Source organism: Benincasa hispida, chromosome 10 (assembly GCF_009727055.1).
Source record: "Benincasa hispida cultivar B227 chromosome 10, ASM972705v1, whole genome shotgun sequence".
In the NCBI taxonomy this organism is placed as follows: domain Eukaryota; kingdom Viridiplantae; phylum Streptophyta; class Magnoliopsida; order Cucurbitales; family Cucurbitaceae; genus Benincasa; species Benincasa hispida.
Window position 1 is genome coordinate 21,376,805 of NC_052358.1, and position 14,020 is coordinate 21,390,824.

The window sequence follows — 14,020 nt, forward strand, 5'->3', positions numbered from 1 at the left end:
CATCTTTGTGTTCATCTTTCTCTTCACCTTTCATTTTTTGAATTGCATGCTTGATTTTCTGGCATTTGAAATCAAGATCTTCACTCAAATTCCTTTACCAAAAGAAGAACGAAAGAGAGAGAGGTAAGAGATCTTCTTTTCCCTAATTTTTCTGTCGAGATGAGAATCAAAGAGGTAAGGAAAACGAAGACTTATCACATGCTAGTTTGATGAGCGACATGGAAAAATATTGATCATACGTAGCAACTACCATTTTTCTTTTGTTTGGATCAGCTCAGCAGAGACAAGAAGTTTGGTCCTCAGTGGTTTTTATTTCGAGCCCAATTATCAATACACACAAAAGTTAACTTGAGAGTTTAAGGACCAATGTGAAACCCAGAGCCCATTTCCCCTTAATAGCATAAAATAAAGAGGAATTAAATAAAGAATTAAATACTAGGGTAAGAGTAGGAAGGACCCTAAGTGATGAAAAAGAATGAAGTATTTTGGAAATAAACCCTAAGTGGTGAAGTTGTGGTTAAGTAAAACCCTACTGCAAAATTGACTAAGTGTTTAGGCATGTTTATGTGTTGGCCATAAGATCTTAGAGAGATTTCTTGGGCAAAGGGAGAAGTTATAGTGGGAGTAATGCATGCCTTGGAGGTTAGACCAACACATTAGGCAATGGATGCGTTAAAGGGTGGCATGCGGTTGAAGGATGGCAGCCGAAGTTGAGGCATTGGGATGGCACGAGGGCATGCGATGGTGCATGGGTAAGCCAGGACACGGGGCAAGGCAGGGCTAGAGGGGGGCATGCATCGAGCGCCTCTGCCAAGCGCCCAGCCCATGCATCGAGCACTTCGGTCAAGCACCCAGCCCATGCGTCGAACAAATTCTGTCGAGCGCCCATGTGTCGAGTGCCTCTGTCAAGCGCCCAACCCATGCATTGAGCACCTCTGCCAAGCGCTGTCGAGCGTCCATGCGTTGAGCACTGTCGAGCGTCCATGCAGCCAAGTGCGTATGCGTCGATGCAGTCGAGCGAGTGTACGTCGATGCGGCCAAGCGCCCATGCGAGCAATGCTAAGCAACCGTCCTACGCGTTGGAGCCATGCAACCTTGCGATGCGTTGGGGTGATGGCTTGCATGATGGATGCGTTGGACATAGGCCATGCGATGGGCTAGGTTGGACACATTTTGGGTGTTTGGATCTTGCGATGGTTAAGTGTTACGATGACTGAATGAATTGGGTTGCGATGGTGCTGTGTTGAAAATCAAGGGAAACCAAGGGTTGCTATGCGTTGAAGTCCTACTATGCGTTAAGGACCTACTATGTGTTCTTGAGTACACTATGCATTAATATCCAAGGCTAGCTGTATGCATTGAGAATCACCCTAGTGAACGCATATTGAAGGGAACAAACGCATAAGAAGGCTGAGCTCATATGGAAGACGTCATCATAACATGTGGCTTGTTGAGAAGAAATCTTAAGCCTTAAGGATTTAAGGTGGATGCATGAGAAGACATGCAAAAATTGGTCTCATGCATTAGCAATGTAGGAAAAGGACACCCAAAATTGCGTTGATCAAACCTTGCGTTGGTAGGGTGAGGGGAAGACACCTCAAGCAAGAGGTGGAAGGGGCTGGAGGTTGGCAATCGCTAAGGGTAACACTTGGAGGGGGAGGTGTCGACCTTAGAGGGCTTTTGGACGCCTATAAAAGGGAGAACACCCCACTTCAACCTACACACCAAGTTATTTCTTAAAGAGCACAAAGAGAGGAAAAATAAAAGGAGGGAAAACAAAGTGTGGGTCGGAGATACCAACAAGGACGCGGAGGAGGCAAAATTGTCTGGACAACCGCGAAAGGCCAATTTCAAACAACTAGTTCTCCCAAACTACTCGTGCAAATCAGGTGATTCTTAAACTAAAAGTTTCTAAATTAAGTGTAGTTTCTGTGTGTGGGCTGCCTCAACGAAATGCTAAATCTAAGGCTATCAAAATTAAGGAAAATCGAGAGGTGCTCACCAGAAAGAAGACAGTCGGGCCAGGAGAAGTAAATTTGATACTTTGAGCTTTCGCCAAGGAATTTAGAGGCGAAAATTTAAAGTATTGTAGCTAAAACATTTTTACACATTTTTTAAGAAGGAAATATCTTGAGATAAGGCTCGGAAGTATTAGTAATCTAAGCTTAAAAACTGGAATAGGATCCAACGGTAGAACCAGGGAAACCAAGTGAACTGCAAAGAAAGTTCTCCATAAACTCACTGTGAGTGGTTTTTCTTCCCTTGTTATTTTGAGCATATTGTAAATTAATATGTTGTAGGATATGTGTGATGTTTGGGATGGTCAAGGGGTCTAAGGACCTAGAACCTGAGCCAAGAGTAAATCTTTACAAGATGGTCAGGGGACCGAGGAGTCTAGTGCCTGAGCCTGTGGGATAGAGAATCCTTGAAATGGGATGGTCAGAGGGCCGACAGACCTAGTTTCTGAGCCCATGATAGGAGGAGCTATGTGCACATAGGCTGGTATTATTGTTATGATATTGTATGTTAAATATCTGTCGTGTGTATAGGTGGATTCGTGAAAGCTTCATGTTTTGTTGGAGGTTCGCTTGAGAACCTCATGATTGTGGTTGTGGAAGTTTTATATTTGTGTTACCACTCACTGAGCTTTGTAAAAGCTCATGGTTTGTCTCTATGTGTACCTTGCATGTAGCTGACGAGTCCAGGTTGCAGTGTTGGTTAAAGTCTGCTACAAGTTTAGAAATACTTGAAATAAGATTGATTACTGGGATAGGGTTTCCATGTGTTTTGAAATTTGAAGTTGTAAACTAGTTTCTAATAAAAGCATGTAATATTTTCCGCTGCGAATATAATGAAAAAAAACTAGTAGATTAGCTAAAGTTTTAACAGTTGATATCACGCCTCACCTTGGGCTCAGGAGCACGGGCTCAGGGTGGGGTGTGACAACCGAGTCCACGATAATATTTAAATTGATACAAACACACATTATCAATTAGATTGAGTTACAATATTAATCGCCAATATACATGTGTTATTGATGTCATAAGTTCAAACCTTCTGACCCCTCATTGTTATCTTAAAAAAAAAAGTAACCAATTTAGTCTCGAAATTTTATATTTAATAGCTCATTAAACTTTAAAAGCTACTAATAAATCATTAGACTTACGATTTAGGATTTGTTATGACTCATAATAATATATGATAAGTTCTTGATTTTTTTATTTAATATGTGCTCATATGTGATAGGTTGGTTTTGTAGGTTGGGGTATACTTGGAAAAAAAGTAGGTACTTGAAATTCCCCTTGAAAGAACGTGTGGCCATATTTCATTAGATTTTTTTGGTCATTTTTCAAAATCACCTACTCAGTCTAATTTCCCAAAAATGGGGAAAATAAAGTAATTTCCTAAGGCGGCCCTTCGGCCCAAAAAATATGCACCGTAAACAGAAGCTCAATAAGTGTCGTGGGCTACGGGCCCAATTTCCGTGGAAGGGAAGCCCAAATAATTACAGTCAGCCCAATGAACGAGATATATTGTTTTTCGCAAATTTTCAATTTACACAAACTATAGTTTATACCATTGTATCAATTTAAACTTTAAATTTTTATAACTATATCAATTAACACTCAGATTTATTTCAAAAAATATCGTACAAAATATATAATTATTTAAATTAAACATTTAATTATAAATCAATCAATTTAAACTTTTAATTAAGACTATATTTGAAAATCTTTCATGCATTCAATTCTTACTCGTGTTACTCATATTAATAAAATTGACTAATGCATGGATAATCTTCAAAAGAAATCTCAATTTGTTCATTTATGAAAATTTAGGTCGCGTTGGGTAATCATTTTGTTTTTTTTTTTAGGTTTTTTAAATTCAATCATATTTTATACCCATTTCTTACATTGATTTGCATTTTTCTTGAATACAAAATTGAATTCATAGCCAAATTTCAAAAATAAAAAAAGTTTTTAAAAGCTATTTTTTTTAGTTTTCGAATTTTGGTTTAATATTATAAACTACTCGTAAAAAATAGATAACAAAATAAGAAATTTAGATGTGAAGATAATATCTTTAGGTTAAATTTTTAAAAACAAAACATCAGAAATAAAATAATTAGACCTTAAAATTTAACTAAAAAAGTTACAATTTAATTAATTCCCTTATGAAATTTTAGAGTTTAATTAATAAACTTACGAGTCTCAAACAACATTTGTCCCAACAGAGCATGATAGAGAGTGTAAATTGATATATCAATTAGCTTAAAAGTTTAAATTAACAAACCTCAAAATTTAGAGACAAATTAATATTTTATATATTAAAAATTACTGGATAGCGCAGTTTCAAGTTATAATTTAAATTAAAATCAATAAAAAGTAGTTTAAATATCATTTGTTTTTCCTATAAACCAAAATAATAAAAATAAAATGAACCTAGAATTCAACCAATAAAGTCTTTTATTTTCTTTACTTAGGTAACCAGCAGCTATAAACAGAATTTAATCCCATAATTAAATCAATGTGAGATAACAATTATTATTATTATAAAAAAAATAATATTTATCTCGTCTAAAAAGTATTTTGTAATATTCATTGATTTTTTTTTTTTTTTGAGAAAAAAAGCATGAAGAATAAATGTACGGAAATTATAAATGAAAAATGAGGCAGTCCATGGAAATACCGTGTTGGCTTAACGTTGTGTGGAGGTTGAAGAAATGTTGACACGAGATAATTTCATGAATTTCTTTTTAATTATTATCCAAATTAGCGCGAGATTAATTTAATTAATTCCCTTTCATAAGCCGTGTGCTCAACTCGCGGCTTCTTCGTTAAATTCCCAACTCTTCAAAACCCTCTCATCGTTTAGCTCTTTATACGTCGATCAGCATGAAGAAGAAATTAAAGCTTTTGTTATTAAATAAAAATATATATATGGATATAACATAACAACAATAGACCAAGAGAAACCAATACAATATAAAAGAAAAAAAAAACATAAATTCAAAGATAGTACACACAAGCTCAAGCTCAGGAGGAATAGAGAGAGAAACAAAACATCCACGAACGAAGTGCTAGACTCTTGCACCGGAATAATTCGACGAGTACAAAAAATGAACTTGACCCATGACGACAGAAGACTGGACTTGCAAGGTCAAGAAAAATTTGAACAATTTTCGTGGATTGAAAAGGAAAAATAGAATAAGAAAAGCGAGAAAAGCTCAGGAGAGATACCGCCGGGAGATGAATCAAAAGGGTGGAAGTGTAGGGTTTGTATGGAAGGGTTGAAAAGGGAGAGGGTGAGCCATTGGAGGAGGAAGAAGGAGGAGGTGGGATGAGAAATGAGAAGAGAAAAAAGGGTTTAATAAGAGAGAGTTTTTGAACAGTGCCATGATGGAAGAGGAAGAAGGAAATTAGGGTTTATTTATAATGAAGAATGTGAAGAGGAGAGAAGAAGGGTATAATTGGGTGTGTTTTAATGGAAAATGCTATCGATGTGTCGTTTTCCACATAGGAAGGGGACAGGATGGATGGTGAGAGTTTGTTTTCTTGGGATTCAACGTTACCTATTCAATGTCAAATGCCCTCTTATCTCTCTTTATTATTCTACTTTTTCTTTTTCAATACAAATAATGTAATTTCTTTCTTTAAAAAATATTTAGATTTCTTCCTACAGTTAAAAGTCCGACTTTAATAGATTATTTGAACTTTCAATTTTTCCCATAATCCTAGTTGAGATATTTTAGTGGACTTCCTCATCTTTCGACCTCTCGTATTTTTATTTCGTGTATTTAGTTCTTAAACTTATAATTTTATGTTCGATATGTTTCTTAACCTATTCAATATCTTTTCAAATTCATACATCAATTCAGCACAAATTTAAAAGTTTAGACTTCAGAGTTTCATTAGGCAAGCTCAAATTGATATATGGTAGATCATTGATTTTTAAATTTTTTTTAACATGTTAAATATATGTAAGACACAAAATTAAAAGTTCATAGACCTATTAAATAGACAACCAAAATTTTAAACTAACTTTTATTAGATGTTTTTTAAAGTTTGAGAACCAAATTAAATAGACACAAATTTCAATATCGAGAGACTAAACTTGATAATTTTGACATATTATTGTTTAGTTTAAAGATTCTCAATTTTAAAAGTTTTGACGGTGTCAAACAAAGATGGTCTCATTTCAAATCATATTGAGTTTGATTAAATGGTGAGAAGTTTAGAAAGTTGTTATTTAACTATTAAACAAAAAAAGTATCTAATGAATTATGAGTTCAATACATCCTGTTTAGCAGAAAGACGGACATTCCTTGCTCATTATCAGACAATCACTTATTCACAAACCTCATGTGAGGCTAATAGTTTTCATTTCCCATCTCATGGAAAACCCTTTTCGCTCCGCTTAGCCCTATCCCCCTCTAGGGGTATTTTAGTGATAGGTTCTATAGGAACTGGACGATCCTATTTGGTCAAATACCTAGCGACAAACTCCTATCTTCCTTTCATTACAGTATTTCTGAACAAGTTCCTGGATAACAAGCCTACGGATTTTCTTATTGATGATAGTGGCGATATTGATGATAGTGACAATATCGACCGTAACCTTGATACGGAGTTGGAGCTTCTAACTATGATGAATGCGCTAAGTATCGTAAGTAAATTACTCATGGTTGTTCAATCATTTGATAACCAGAGTCATTATTTGATAAATGATCACTATGAGTTAGAGTCAATAAAATTTGATCAATCCTTTTTCTGTCGTTAAGGTGGAGAACTAAACCAAGAATTCTCTTTCTTTATCATCAATCGAATCACTGTTCGAGACCCAGGATTCCATTTTATCATCAATCCAATCCCAATCATTGTTCACATTTTTTTCTTTTTCTTATCAATGAATATATCTCTTTACTTGTATGACTTAGATGTCTCGTATTTCTCGAAAAAACAATTCGATTGATGAGATTTGGTATGATACTTATGAGATCGATGAGATTGATATTCCAATCTTTCTTCTTCGAACGTATTGATTTGACCCCATAAGCGGGACCGCCACCCCATAGTATGTTGCCACCAGAAGCAAAACCTCATATTTCTTCTAGAGAATCTCCTAATTGTTTCAGAGCAACTAGAAAGAGATTCTTTAACCAGAAAGAATTCAGTTCAGATGTGGGATACCTATCCAGAAGTTTTTGCAACTCAATCATGTATGATGGAATCATCAAAGATTTGACCTTTTCGAACTCTGTCTGTAACTCACTATAGGCTCGAGAAACAAAGAGAAGATGTGTACGAACGAGATATACAGCAACAAGAATAAGGAAAAGGATTGAATAGAGGAACTCCCGAACATTTGTTAAATAAAAATTTAAATTTAAATTTTTATTTAAAATGTCACTAAAATTTGAAGTCGATTCGTTGATATATTGGATGTTGTTTATATCTAATAAAGAACATGCTAGAAATAAAATTTAAAACTCGAGTTTCATTAGAAACAAAATGTCTGTTCTAAATGATACCTTTGTTATTAGAGAAATACACATTTTTTTTTCTTTGGGTAAAAAACAATAAGTTGTCACTTTTAATTGCCTAACTCCAAAGATTCTCAATTAATAAAATAAAAATTGAATATCAATACATGCATGATTGAATGAAAATAATATGTTTGCTAAATCCCACAAATTACCAATTATAGGGTTATGTTGTGTCAACTTTTTTGTAATATAGACAACTTTTTTAAGAAAACCATAAATTTATAATTAACTGCAAAATATTATTATTATTATTATTATTTTGTTAATTCAATGCACATTTTATCCCTTATCTAAATAATGGTTTGTCCAACTTTAGACTTACTTTTTTTCCCCCAAAAAAAGACAAAATTTCCCTAAACCCATTTGGGATAGGCTTCAAATTCAATTTTGAGAAGCTTTACTGTTTACATCAAACTTTGAAACTGTTAAAATAAATGTTAAAATAAATGGTATAAATATTGACATGTAAAAGTTTGATGGCATATGAGGTATTATTATATACAACTATATAAAAGATTAAAAGGGTTATCGTTTAAATCATTTACATAATTAACACATCAATTACTAAGTCAATTTACACGATCGATATTGTAAATGATGTCATGTATGTAGTCAAATCCTTATATATTAGTCATTGTATAAATTTTTGTGTTAAAAAGAAAAAAGCTCTCCAATGAGATATTCGGATTTTTTGTTGACTAATTGGTCGTTGTTGACATAAAAATATTAGTGTTTTGTGTTCTCAAAACTCATATTTTTGCACAGTAAAAATGTACAAATCTATGTAGAACATACAGTTATATACGTTTAATTCCAACAATTTAAAAATCTAAAATTAATTTATGCGAACAATTCCAAACACAGGTATTCAAAATTAAAAAATCTAAAACTTGCATAACAAAAGGAAAAACAGCCAAAAAGTTTGACAGGAAGAAAATGTTTATATTTAGTGCAAAAATATTGAAAAGGAGAACATGGGGGTTTGGCTCTATGCATTAATACTTTTTTAATTAAAAATAATAAAAATAACAAATATTTTTTTAAAAATTGGACAATAAAAAAATTACTACTGAACAATGGGAATAATTACAATTATACTTTGAAAATTTCAATTATAAAAATCGAACTCTCAAACTTACATGATTGTTGAAATTTTATGTCATGTTTGATAATCATTTGATTTTTTATTTTTGTTTTTGAAAATCAAATCTATTTCATTCACATTTCTTACGACGATCTTTCTTACGCATAATAGTTGAATTCTTAGTTAAATTTTTTAAAAAAAACAACTTTCTCAAAATTTGGTTTGGTTTTTAAACCATTAGTGAAAAGTAGATACAAATGAAGAATTTGGAGGTGGAAGTAACCTTAATTTTTTAAAAAAATGGTTATCAAACGGGGCCGTAACGATGGTATAAGTTTGAGAGTTTAATTTTTATCATTTATGAGTCTAATTTTTACAACTATTATAAATTTAATGGTTCAATTTTAACACTGTATACATTCGACCGTAGTGCAACAGTTGGGGGATGATTTTTATAAAATTAGCCCTTAATTTTTCTTAAAAGAAAGAGGGTACTTTCACAAAATAGGAAGTTGTAAGAAGAAATTGGCAAAGCAATAAGACCCATTAATTGCATGTTATCAAGAAAAAAGAAAAGAAAGAAACAGAGATTTTGACCATTGAAAAAGGGAAGTGTTTTTTTTTCTCTCTCTCTAAAATCAGTCTATTTTAGAGAAAGAGAAATAACATAAACAAAACCCTAGGAACTTAGCTACAAATAGTTATGTTCATCAAACTCTTTACCCATTTTCTGACAATTATTATTTTCTCTCTCTTTTTAATTTCTCTATCTAATGGGTTCCAATTACAATGGCATTTTTAAATATTAATTAATTAATTAACAAGAAAAAGGAAAAAATAAATTTCTTCCCATTTCCTATGTAATTATTATCTTCATAGCCATTGCAGCAGCAGAGATCTTCAGAATGCAACACTGCTCCAATGTATGGTCAATCTCATGTGGCCCTTGTACATTTATTATTCTTACTCTTTTAAATTTCCCCCTCTTTTTTCTAAATTATTACAATATTGGCATTCACTGTTGCAAATTTTGTCCTATAATTGAGATAAATTTAAAATCTAACCCGTATAATTTATAATTAGAATAGTCTAAGGACTATTTAAAACAAACTGAGATTAAATTTTAATTTTAAAAGTATAGATACTAATTTATAGTTTTTTCGAAAATAAATAATAATAAGAGTAATGTTTTAAATGATAAAATTGTTGAAAATGTTTTTAAATATAGTAAAATATTATTGTTTATCAGTGAGAGACCGTAATAGATTTCAATCGCTGAACAAAAGATAGTGAAATTTGTTATATTTATAAATAAATTAGTTTATTTTTCTTTATTTGAAAATATCATAATAATAATAATAATGATTTGCTTGCCCGATTAATTAGCGATTTGGGAATCATATAGGTCTACGGTGGTTTATGATGCAAAGAGTAGTTTGAAAGCGCGGTTGTCATTCATGGATGGTGAGGGAGGTTGGAGGTGGCCTACAGTGTCTTGGGAGCTGCTTGAGATCTGGGGTTTAATCCAGATAGTAGGGCCTAGGGTGAGGGGAGAGGATTATTAGATTTGGGTACCAGATGCTAATGGTCGGTTTTCTATCGCTAGTGCTTGGGAGGGTATACGTCCTCTTCGTCCTAGGGTGTTGTGGGTGGGGTGGTATTCCGCGTCACTCATTTTGTGCGTGGTTAGTAGTGAGAGACAGGTTGGGTACGCGGGATTGGTTGAGGAGTTGGAGTGTATTGTTAAAGGGGGGTGTCTTCTGTGTGGGGGAGGTGTGGAGTCGCGGGATCATTTATTTTTTGAGTGTCGATTTGGGATAGAGGTGTGGTCTAGTGTGTTGCGTCAGTTGGGTTCGACGCAACGAGTGGCTGGTTAAGATGTAGAGTTGAGTTGGTTGTGCCGAGTGGGGTTGGGTAAGGGGGTGTGTAGTAAGTCATTCTTGTTTTCTGGTGTGCTTCCATATACTACATATGGCAGGAGTGTAATCGGCGGCTGCATGTAGATCGACCAAGGTCGGTGTCTGCTTTGGTTCACCTTATGGTCTCTACGGTTCGTGTTCGTACTTCTTCCTGGCGGGTTGATCTTCTTGGTCTTATCTAGTGTGTGTATGGATGTTATTTCTTTTTAAACTTCACGTAGTTCTCTGTTTTGTTGTAGCCCCTAGTTTGTGGGGTTTTGGGTTCTTTTCTCTGTCTTTCACCTTGGGTTCTTATCTCGTTGGTTTCGTTTTGACTTTGTTGCTCTATCTTTGTTTGTGCTTTGTTATTTTGATCCCGGACTGTGGAATCCCTTTTGTTGTTGTATAATAATATCACCTATTCTAAAAAAATTAGTGTTTGACTGTTTGGAATCTTTGAATGTGGGGTTTCAATTAAATGTTAATTTTTCAAAAAGTTATTGCCTGGTAATTAAAGCTGATTCTTTTAAAATAAAAATGGATTATTTTAAACTTCATAACCTTTTATTTAGGTTTTTAGTAAATATTATTTTTATCTATACCTTTCTTTTTTAAAAAAAAATGGCATGAGAAGTCAAACCAAAATTTGAAAATTAGAAAAAGAAAAAAAAAACTTTATTTATTTAAAAAAAATTGACTTAGATTTGAAATACTTATCGTAATAAGGATAAAAATTTATTAGAAAAAAGTGAGAACAAATTTAAGGCATAAAAATAAAATAAAATAGCTATGAAATAAGTCCACATTAATTAAGAGAATCAATTATACAAATAGAAAAAGTGGTTTAAACAATTTGGACCATTTACAGGCCAAAAGGATGAAATTTGGAGATTTATTCAATGATCAAGCATTTGTTGAATTTAATATGTTAAAATGTCATCTTGGTTTTGTTTAATTTTAATTTTTATATTTTTAAATATTCAATTTTAGTTCATAAAATTTTTAAAAATCTTAAATTTAATCCTTTATTTTTTTGAAAAGGATTAAATAACAACAATAATTTTCATTTAAGAAGATACATGTGAACATTTTTCCAAGATTTTCAATAAAAAAAATTAGGAAAATTGACAATAAACCAATCAACTAGAATTGAGATTTACTAACAATATAAATACTAAAATCAAATATTTAAGGTACAATAATTAAAACTAAACAAATTTCAAAATATATGTACCAAAATGATATTTTAACTCATTTTATTTTATTCTAAAACTATACTGCACCATATTTTAGAGGGAAGTTGTTTCATTTTTCTAAAACAGCAAATAAAATTCTATCAAAATACCATTTTATTCTGTATACTTTTTGTATAATTATAGTCTCTATATTTTCAAATGTTCAATTTTTGTCTATATTCTTTATAGAGTATTAAATCTAGTTCCTAATGCATGTTTGTTGTGATTTTTTCAAACTTTTATTATTATTATTATTATTTACTAGCATTTTCACTATAAATATTGGTAAGTATAATCAAATATCATATTTCCTTGCCTAAAAATTGATATTATAAAACTAATGACGAGGAACTAAAATCATTGTAAATTGATCTAGTGGTTACAAATAAATAGCAAGAATTGAGAGGTCATGAGTTTAATATAATATTCTCAGATACAAAGATTATTTAAAATATAGAAACTCAAATTAAATAAATTTTTTTGGTACAAAGACAAAAATGGTATTTTAACGAAAAATGAGGGTAAAAGGTAAAAATAAGGAAAGATGGAGGAGTAAAATTGGAAGTAAAAAAGAAGAGAGGGGGAAGGGAGGGGGTTGTAGGGGGCCCACTGAGAATATGACAGTAAGGAAAGGAGAGGGGGTTTTAATTGCATATACTTGAGTGCCTTACTGACAGCTTTTGAATTTAGAGAATTAGAGAGCCCGTGAAGTCATCATTACTTATTGCGTCATCCCACGTCACTTCTCCATACATTTTTAATTATTCCCAAAACACAAACCCACCTCATATTTTCAATTTCATCCCTCTCTCTCACAATCTCACTATCCTCCTATTTTCTGCCTCGTCTTATTATTTTTTTTTTTTACTCTTCGTGTTTTTTTCTAAAAAAATATATATACAAAATATCCTTCAACTTATATTTTCTATTGAAAATAGAGTTAAACTTTAAAAAAAAAAAAAAAATTCAAAAGTGTACTTACTATTAGTTTCAATTTTGGATAGAAGTAGTTCGTGTTTTATTTTAAAAATACTTTTTCAACTTTCAAATGTATGAAAAATATTTTTATTGCTAATATATAAATTAAAACCGTTGATATCTCGTTTTAATAGTTGCATTGTAGTAGTATCCTTTCCTTCAATTGAACGTAAAAATACTCTAACAGTAAGGTCATTAATGCAACTTTCGAAAGCTCAAGTATATTTTTTAACGAATTTGTATTCATATACTAACAATGACAGTTTTTTTAAGTTTTTCTTTAGTTTAAGATTAATTTTTGAATTTTTTAATTTAAGAATATTTTTAAACAAAACACATATAACATTCAAGACTAATGACAAATATATTTTTGAAACTTTTAAAAGTTCAAGGATATTTTTTACACAAAATACAAAATTTAGGAGTATTTATATGTTTATCCTTTTTTGTCGAAAAAAATTATTATTTCCCTTAAATTTTATGTCTTGGATTTATTATGTTGTTAGTTTTCGAAATGTTACAGATTTATTTCTTAAATATTGAATTCAGTTTTTGAAATTTGAATTTTGTTTTAAATTAGTTTTCAGGTTTCAATGCTTATAAAATATTTATTTTCAACTTTTGGAGGTAATATATATTATTAATTTAAACTATTTGTGAAGTGAATTTTTAAAATCAATTTAAATGGTTGTAATAAGATAGTGAAACCTAATTAACTATAATTCTTTTAAATTAATTAACAAACATTAAAATTAAAGACTGAAAGTTGGTATTTAATTAAAAATCAAGGTGAAAAGTGTAACTATGAAAACCGAATGTCTAAATTGAAACAAAATTCAAGTCTCTTAGTTAAACATTTTAAAGCTCATAGACTAACTTGAACTCAAACTCAAGACTTAAATACTAAAAGTATCATATTTTAAAATATAGGGACCAAATTCAAATTACACTTAAAACCTAGAGACTAAAAGGATATTTTTCTCTATCAACTTTCTCTATAAAATTTCAATTATTATTATTATTTAATCTAAAGTATTTTATAATCTATGAATTTCATGCAACATTGCTCTAATACATACTACATTTGTTTTATTCATTATTTTTTAAATCATACGACAACATGTGTTAAATCATAAATATTTATTTCAATTCAATGTTAATGACCAAAATAAATTCTTGAAGATTTATTAATAACAATACTTAGGTGAAGCTAACATGTTCTCCTCTTTTTATATAAAAAAATAATAAGTTTTTTTAAAAATTAAATGGTCATGTGACA